Here is a 9,999-nt window from a genome sequence, read left to right as displayed (position 1 = left end):
AAAAAAAGAAAAGAAGAAGAGACGGGAAGGGAAGGGAAGGGAAGGAAGGGAAGGGAAGGGAAGGGAAGGGAAGGGAAGGGAAGGGAAGGGAAGGGAAGGGAAGGGAAGGGAAGGGAAGGGAAGGGAAGGGAAGGGAAGGGAAGGGAAGGGAAGGGAAGGGAAGGAAGGGAAAGGAGAGGAGAGGAGAGGAGGGAGAGGAGAGGAGAGGAGAGGAGAGGAGAGGAGAGAGAGAAGAGAAGAGAAGAGAAGAGAAGAGAAGAGAAGAGAAGAGAAGAGAAGAGAAGAGAAAAGAAAAGAAAAGAAGAAAAGAAAAGAAAAGAAAAGAAAAGAAAAGAAAAGAAAAGAAAAGAAAAGAAAAGAAAAGAAAAGAAAGAAAAGAAAAGAAAAGAAAAGAAAAGAAAAGAAAAGAAAAGAAAAGAAAAGAAAAGAAAAGAAGAAAAGAAAAGAAAAGAAAAGAAAAGAAAAGAAAAGAAAAGAAAAGAAAAGAAAAGAAAAGAAAAGAAAAGAAAAGAAAAGAAAAGAAAAGAAAAGAAAAGAAAAGAAAAGAAAAGAAAAGAAAAGAAAAGAAGAACAAAGGAAGGAAGGAAGGAAGGAAGGAAGGAAGGAAGGAAGGAAGGAAGGAAGGAAGGAAGGAAGGAAGGAAGGAAGGAAAGAGAGAAAGAAAGAAAGAAAGAAAGAAAGAGAAAGGAAGAGAAAGGAAAGAAAAAAGAAAGAAAGAAAGAAAGAAAGAAAGAAAGAAAGAAAGAAAGAAAGAAAGAAAGAAGGAAAGAAAGAAAAAGAAAGAAAGAAAGAAAGAGAAAGAAAGAAAGAAAGAAAGAAAGAAAGAAAGAAAGAAAGAAAGAAAGAAAGAAAGAAAAGAAAGAGAAAGAAAGGAAAGAAAGAAAGAAAGAAAGAAAGAAAGAAAGAAAGAAAGAAAGAAAGAAAGAAAGAAAGAAAGAAAGAGAGAAAGAAAGGAAAGAAAGAAAGAAAGAAAGAAAGAAAGAAAGAAAGAAAGAAAGAAAGAAAGGAAGAAAAAGAAAGAAAAAGAGAGAAAAGCAGGAAAGAAAGAGAAAGACTGTGATAGCTATGTAGATAGCTTGATTAATATAACCCCATGAAAGTGTAAACAGAGTAGAATGCTTTATGTGTCTGCTTCATTCAGTGAGGCAACAGCCTTGTGGTTTGCTTATTAGTTATTTCTTCCATTTTCTGTCTTGTGTTTATTTTACATTACAGGACATTTATTTTGCAGGAGGAACTTTTTCTCTTATACCATTTCTCTCCTGTATTATCAAACTGTGCATGTTATGTTTTTTCATGAACACTGAAACGTATTTCCTGGGCACTAAGGAATGTATCATTTTAGATCTAGTCTCAAGCTATGCTTAAGTCCATTCTTGTTCACAATAATTTACTTAAAGGGACTTAAATATTCATATAAGTTAATCATGTGCTTAAGTATTTTATTTTACGGATGTGAGAGTTCTATTAATTGTTTTCTTCAGTTATTACAATGGTATTGTTTTATAACTATGTATGAAGATACTGAGACTAGTATATTAGTCTTAACTTCTTATGAGGTTTTAATTACAAGATTATAACCTCAGCAGAGACACATAGTTCTGTGTGTAAGTGTATGCTTCCTTGTTACTAAGGCAAGAAAGGACCAAACGATAAGTCTTCCATACTGTTTTTATGATGGTCACTGTTCAGATAAGGGAAACCACCAACAAATCTCATGGAGATAGTCATACAAAATGTTTTTTTGTTACCTATTCTGTTTAGGTTTTATGATATGGAAGTATTTTTATTTCAGGCATGAAGAGGGAAATTAGTGCTGATGAAAATTTTATTTCCATGTGTGCCAGAGAATTCAAGAACCGGGGATGGGGGGGGGGTGGGAGGGGAGGAGGGGGAAAGGCGAGGGGAGGAGAAGGGGGTTGGATGGGGTGGAGGGGTGTCTCCTACAAAATAAAATCGATCAGATCATTTATAGATTTTTGATTGTCTTTCTTTGGCAAACTGGGCACAGTATCAAATGTTACTGAGGACCCAATCAACCAGGAAACCCTAAAACTGCCCCAGAGAGTCATAATGGAAGATGGCAATTGAGAAGTAGCTAACAGTCACTGCATTCACATACTTCCTTGATATAGTCATATATTCCTGCACCCTGTTGTGGTTGATTAGGGTTATAGAACAGCTATAATTTCAAAACTAAAGACAGCTCAATGGTGAACAGAACAGTAGGTTTAGATCCCAGGCTTTTATCTCTGGATTTGCACAAACAAAAGCAGGACAAATTTGCATCATCTTCAGTGTAATTGGCTTTTAATCAAAAGTGATTTTAACATAAATATTGAAGTTTTTGTTCCTGAAACAGCATGATTATTTGCATTTCCCCTTGAAGCAGGATGTAAGTGCAGATGCCATTCAGCTGGAACACTGAGAGCCAGCTGAACTGCAAGGGCCATGACCCCACTGAAACAATTATTTATGCTGAGGAAAAATGTGCAAGTAACTTCCAATGAAGAAAGTAGAAGGAAAAAAAAATGCTTTGTAATAAATATATAATCTCTTAGTTACAGGACAGGATAAAAAAAACAAAACAAAACAAAACAAAACAAAAACAGAAAAACAAACTAATTTTTCATTCAAATGGTCAGCCAAAAGGTTCCATCAGCAGTTAGGACAAACACAGTATTATTAATATAAATAATACAGCTAATATAAAATATTAAAGTGAGCATGAAGCCCTATAATGAATAGGATTTTTCTACCAGATTAGATATTTGAGGGAAATTCAAAAGCTATATTGTCACATGGACTATATAACCACCAGCATAACCAAGATAGGGTGAGGCTACACTTTCACTCTTTTCTGTGTTAGTAATGCAAGCACAAGCAAGATTATATTCCTGTTAACTTACTCTACAGAACTGATGGCTGGATAAAGAGGACAGATAAGAAAACAGTGAATTGAGCAAAAGCTATTTACCATTGCGTAAATATGGCAACATAGGCAGTGTTTTTTAAATATGGAAGCCACGCTGTATTTTGTCAACAGGTGTGACTTCAGTTCATTTAACCTCTGAAGTGATGATAAAGAAGCTATTTGAAGAATTGAAATGTATTTTAAAAATCATAAACTCAGTATAAGACTGTTGAGAAGTAGGCAGTGCTAGCACAGTTCGAGGACCAACCCAGCTCAGACCATGACAGAGATGGATAAGACATAAAGTAGTCATATTCTGAATGAAAATGTCTTTAAGGGCTTTCTTTGGAAAAAGGAAATTTACCTCAAAATTTTGTCAGAAGAGTACGACTCAAAGTGATCTTTAAGAAAAATAATCAGTATAGCCAAATGCAAAATGATAAATATGAAGAAAATATAGAGGAGCTACACATATATGATAAAGACCCTCATATCAATTATTACTTAGGGACAGACATTTGTGGCCTCATTGTGAACACAAACATTATGATAATTATTTCAGTGCTCAGGGACAAATGCAATGTAAGGAAGTAGTAGGAAAAGAGCTGAAATCAACTGAAATGCCATGGAAAAATAAAACAAACAAACAAAACAAACAAAATCATTCTGACATTTTATTAATGATCCTGCACTCAAAATGTGAAAAACACACAAACTCAAGTTACACAACTACAAAAATAAGAGAGGAACTTAAGAAAGATAGAAAGACACAAAATATACAAGTTGCAGAACAGATTCATTACAAGGAGATATTCATTAGTACAATACTCCCAAGTTTGAAAGGAAGACAACTGAGAAAGGAGGAAGGAATATCCAGAGGAAGGAATGGGTAATGTTGATGAATTGCAACTATTATCTAAAATTTTTAGTGGCAAAAACCCACAGGACATCAAATGGAAATTATCAAATGGAAGCTTTAAAACAAACAAAAAGAAGCTCATTTCACACAGGTCATAATTAAAACGTGGCACACATTGCTAAAAGATGTTTAGAGACCAAAATATAAATGTGTTTGAAAACTGAGTAGGCAAATTCACGGATGAAAAGTCAATTAAAGTCTACTAATCAGAATATTGAGAATAAATAATACAGCTCAGGAAGTCCATAAACTGGTGATTTGTCACGAAATGGAAGGAACATAGTGGGATCATAAGGAGGATATAATGGTGGAAGTATCATTGTACTCAGTGAAGTATCAACTTCAGTGAAGAATCAACTACTTGTCTTAGTTTTAGACATTGCATGTCTAAAACAACATGGAACAAAGAGTTTACTTAGCAGTCATTGAACATAACTGAAATCATGTTACCATGCATTATTTAGGAATCACAACAGACGTGCAAGCTTAAACAAAATCATTAGTACAGAACTTGAAGTATCTCAGTTATAAAATAATTATATCAAATAATATTCTAACTGAATACAAGCATGCACATTCTATCACCTTCAGGATAAAAACAACACAAAACCCTCCTGAATAAGAAAGAGATTACCATATATGCATTTTAGGAGACTGCTAAGATTCACACAAATGTTTATACATATATATAAAGTTACTTTAAAATAATAGGGCCTTCTTTAAGATTTAATAAGAATTTTCTCATAAAACAGAAAGGATATTCATAATAAAAGGTATCAATTGATTCAGTTATTTCATTAGATGCTGTAATAGAATCATAGAATAGCTTGGAATGGAAAGGACCTTAAAGATTCCAACCCCCTCCCATGTGCAGGGTTGCCACCCACTAGATCAGGTTAGCCAAGGCCTCATCCAGCCTGGCCTTGAACACCTCCAGGGATGGGGCATCCACAGCTTCTCTGGGAAACGTGTTCCAGTGCCACCCCACACTGAGTAAAGAATTTCATCCTAACATCTAATCTAAAACTCTTTTCTTTTAATTTAAAACCATTTCCCCTTGTCCTATCACTGTTTGCCCATGTAAAAAGTCACTCTCCAGCTTTTTCTAAGCCCCCTTTAAGTACTGAAAGACCTCAGTGAGGTCTCCCCAGAGCCTACTCTTCTTCGGACTGAACAACCCCATCTCTCTCAGCCTTTCTTCACAGGAGAAGTGCTCCAAACCTCTGATCACCCATGTGGCCTTTCTCTGGATCCTCTCTAACAGGTCCATGTCTTTCCTGTGCTAGGGGCTCCAGAGACGCAGTCCCCCAAGTAGTGCCTCACAAAGGCAGAGTAGAGGGCGACAATCAACTCCCTTGACTTGCTGGCTACTCCTCTGTTGATGCAGCCTGGGACCCTTCTGGGCTGCAAGTGCGTACTGCTGGCTCATGTCTAGCTTTTTGCCCACCAGAACCCCCAAGTCCTTCTCCACAAGGCTGCTCACAATGTGTTCTCCCAGTCTGTACTCATGTGTGGGTTTGCCCAGAACCAGATGCAGCACTTTGCTGGACCAGTAGTGTTGTTTAGAAAAATACTTAACTCCAAAGTCAAGATTTGTTAAAATATTTAGAGAGAGAAAGGATTTCATTTTGATGGTTGTTAACCAACCATTTCTTCATCTTGGATGAGGGTAATATGTTTGTTTATTATGTGGGGTCTATGAGACGTATGATGCCTTTAATATTTTCTTTCTTTCAAAATGGTTGAGTATGTAACTTATGTTATGACATGAATAAGCCACCACCTGGCAAAAATTTTCCTTAATCTTTTTCAGTCTTTTGTTTTGTAGAGGGAATTATACAGACCCAGACAGAACAAAGACCTTAAACTTTATGTATATATACATGTGCGCATGCAGATGTGTACAGGCACATATACATGCCTTTTATAACATTTTTTTTGGTTCTATGCTCCGAACATTAAACATGGTCTTAAGTGCTTTGCTAAAATAGGCCATCAGTGCATATGATCATTAATCAAAATTCTTTCAAAAATATTTGGAATTTTGTCTCACTGATGGTTATATGAATAAAGGAAGCTTTTATATTTTTATTTATTTATTTATTTTTTACTTTAAAATATCCCAAGGAACAAAGACTCAACTATTGAGTTTAATTTTTTAAAATATTATAGGTATAGGAATATTATCTGAAGTGTGTATGAAAGTCATACTATCATAGTATCATAGAATCATTAGGGTTGGAAAAGACCTCCAAGATCATCTGGTCCAACTATCACACTACTACCAATGTCACCCACTAAACCATGTCCCTAAGCACCAAATCATAATATTTATGACTGATTGGAGTTGTAATTTCTTCTATGTGGGCTTGAAAATCAAGTGTACAATTTATATTTACATCCACTGCTTCTCCAATGAACCTTGGTTGTTTGGCAACTAGGGGTAACTCAGCTTGCAAAAATCAATCTAAATGTTCTGTCTTGCTAAATCTTCCTAATGAATACTGTAAACTGAAACATAGCTGCAATAAGACACAAACCCTAAAATTAACTTGTATTTAAGTGCAGTTGTTTATCATCTGGACATAACATCTAAAGAGTTTTGATGCTAAATTTCTTCCCACCTATAGGTCTGGTATGCAGTTTGAAGTTGACTTTATAATTAAAATTCCATTTACTACTTAATTTTTTACCTCTCTCCTGAAAGGGAAACATGGTATATTTGGGAAGACTCCATAACAGAAATCCATGAATGGACTTGTTATTACAAGAAGAGGTAAAGAATGGTCTCCATCAAACTAAAAGTCACACTACATTGGTTAGGTAGATTCTGGTTTATGGGATTACTATATGGTTTGCTTCCTTGATGGGCAATGCCACTGTCTCCCAGTCTAGCATTACCTTGGTAATACTAGAGACTGTGAATCTTACTCAGTTCCATCATTCTTCTACTGAACACATTAGTTTCAAAATCAGCTTGTACCACTTTGTCTTTTAGCAGAGATGTTTTGAGCATGTGGCTGAATTTATGTATTTATTTATTTTTATGTTAGGTCCTATCTATATGAAGCATTTACAGTTAGTAATGGCAGACATTTCTGCCTCAATTTAAAAAACATAGGTACAAATTTTCCTTTTTATGCCTTGAAGACATGCACCTTTCACAGAAGACAGGCCTTGTGGGCTGGCATCCATTCTGTCTTCTCTTCTGAAAACTGGAACCACTGAAGCAGATATATGGTGTTTTTAAGATAGGAATACTAAAGACGTCATCATTTTTTTCTTATATATGTGATTTCAATGCCTTATTTCAACCAAAAATAAAATAAATAAATAAAATAAAATAAAGGTTACTCACTGTGTGCACATTTTCCTTTCATGCACAATCATTGGTACAAAGCAGAAAAGAAGCAGTAACTTATGATGCTTTAACCACTATAATAGCTAATGGATTTTGAAGGGAGCATAGTGGGCTGAATACAGCCCTGCTAACCTGCTTCCTATTCCCAGTGCCCTTGACAACTGCAGAGGTCTGCACGACGGCTGGATGGCTGCATTGTGACTGAGCAATGTACTGTTGCTTCCCTTGCCCTCTGTGTGGTTCTTTGGCTCTCCTCTGTGGGATTTGCATACATCCCTTTGTGAGTTCTTCTGAAATGCATTTTAAGTACAGTAGAATTCTTTACAGCTTGTCAGGAATACACAACAAAGATGCATCAATATCTAAAAGCTTTGACAGAATACAAAGGACTTGCCGTTGGGATGCCCGATTTACTTTCCCTTTTAAAGAAAGTGCATCATTCTGGCTGGCATCACACTGGATGTCTGTCAGAAGCTACCTTTTTTAACTGTCAACCCATCAAATTAATTGCTTTGTTCTGAATGTATTGTTAGGTGATGACATGCTTTCTTTATTATTTTATTTTATTATTTTATTTTATTTTATTTATATTTTATTTTATTTTATATTTTATTTATTTTATTTTATATTATATTTTATTTTACTTTACATGCTGATAAAGTACATAGATGTTTGAAACACAAAATATAGACATTTTTTAGAAGGACAAAATGGACATTACAAGAACTGAAAAAGTAATCATGCTTATAATCTTATGAGGTAAGTAAAACTATATTAAAATGGTAAAACAAGAGCAGGCACCTTGCCAGCATACCATTCAGACTGCAGTATAGGTCTTTTAAAACTTTGTCCAGTATTTTGGCACTGAGAAACTGCTGACAAATTAATATGTTTATGTCCTGAATACAGCATTTATTTTGGACTGTAATGAAGCACTAAACATATTTTCCCAAATACACTCACTTTATCAGATTTTTTTTTTTTTTTTTTATCTCAGAGGTTTCCTTAAACTATGAAGGAAAGGTTTTTTTTTTATTATTGTTTGTTTTTGTTTTTGTTTTAATAAACATCTCAAATTAACAATTCATTACCCGATCTTGCAGGGGCCTTTGGACACAGCAATAATTGAATGCAATTTTCCTATATTACATATAATTATATCAAAAAATCAAAACTCTTTAGGCAACTGGAAACTTCAGGATTGTGCTCATTATAGTTACACAATAGTCTTCTATAAATTATAATTTGTGTTATTTAATAATTTTAAAAGTACAACAAACAAACATCAATGTTTTGTTACTACTGGACCAATAAAATTATATATACACACAAATAAATAAAAACATTTTTCCTATATATATATAATCTATGCATTACATTTGAAGTGAATGTGCTTCCAAATAAAACATCTATTCTGCTAAAAGGCAAGTCTAATAAAATAAAGTAAGTGAAATGAAAGGCTGAAACTAGATACCAAAAATGCAGTGAGAACAATACCCATCTTTTTTATTGAACAATAGTACATTCAGCCCATATCCAGACTGCAGGAAACTGGTTTCAATTCATTCTCTGAAGAAATTTGAATCTAATTCACCCAAGTCAAAAACAGCTCTGAATGACCTGCAAAAGAGTACAAATAAGGAAAGACAAACTGATTAATTCAGTCTCCCCTCTTCATACTCTTGCACTCTGTCTATACTCTTTATACTGTGTGATGTGTATTCTGAATACACAAGATGTGGAGTCTTGGTACATTTGCCCAACACTCTGAATATCTCTTGAAATTAGAATGTCTCCCTCACCACCCCTCTCCCAGACTCCACATAATATGTGACAGTGTATATGGATTCAAATCCTCTGGGCACAGGGGAGAGTTGTAATGTATCACAGCTGAGTAATGTTGTGAGCTGACACCTGGTAAATGATACCAACCTTGTGAACCTTCGTCTTCCCCACAAATTCAGATGTAATTGGTGAAACTAACACAAATTATTAATATTTTTATTCATTAAAAACTGCATTTTTATACATAAGTTTCTCAAAACCAAAATAATTTCATTCAAGACTGAAGACAAGACTGCTGTTCTTCAACAGCATAGGCTCTTTTTCTCATGTCTGACATGACAAATCACAGAATATCCTGAGTTGGAAGGGATCCCCAAGGATCATCAAGTCCAACTCCTGGCACCACACAGACACCAAAAATTCAGACTATATGACTAAGAGCATAGTTCAAAAGCATCTTAAACTCCGACAGGCTTGGTGCCATGACTGTGCCCCTGTGCCTGTTTCAGTGCACAACAACCCTGTCGGTGAAGAACCTCTTCCTGATATCCAGCCTGAACCTCCCCTGTCACAGCGTGGCTCCATTCCCTTGGGTAATTCCCTTGGGCAAAAATGACAAAGCATTACTTAAATGCTAGAGATGAGGCTGACTTACATTAACATTTCTAAATTATAAAATTCAGAGATTGCTTTGGCTGATCTAGTTAGGAGTACATTGTAGATGCTCTCATACCAAAATTGTCTGTGATTCAGTGCTGTAAGTGACACTCTGTATAAATCCTTATAATAATGTGAAAATGTCAGTTATTATTTCAGCGCTAATCTTCTTTCAGATCCTTACAACACCAGCAGGTGAGCATGCTGGTAGATAGGGGCAATGGATACTTTGTCCTCTAACCGTTCTATTTAGAAAGAGCAAGGTATGCTGCTAGTAAGTGGCTGCACTCAAATTCTGGGTGCTCCTTGGAGTGCCTATAGTTATCCAAAACCTGTCACTTTTACCTTTTTACTCATAGATCT

This window comes from Anser anser (assembly GCF_964211835.1).
Source record: "Anser anser genome assembly, chromosome: 3".
NCBI lineage: Eukaryota > Metazoa > Chordata > Aves > Anseriformes > Anatidae > Anser > Anser anser.
Note: the sequence above shows the minus strand (reverse complement) of the source record.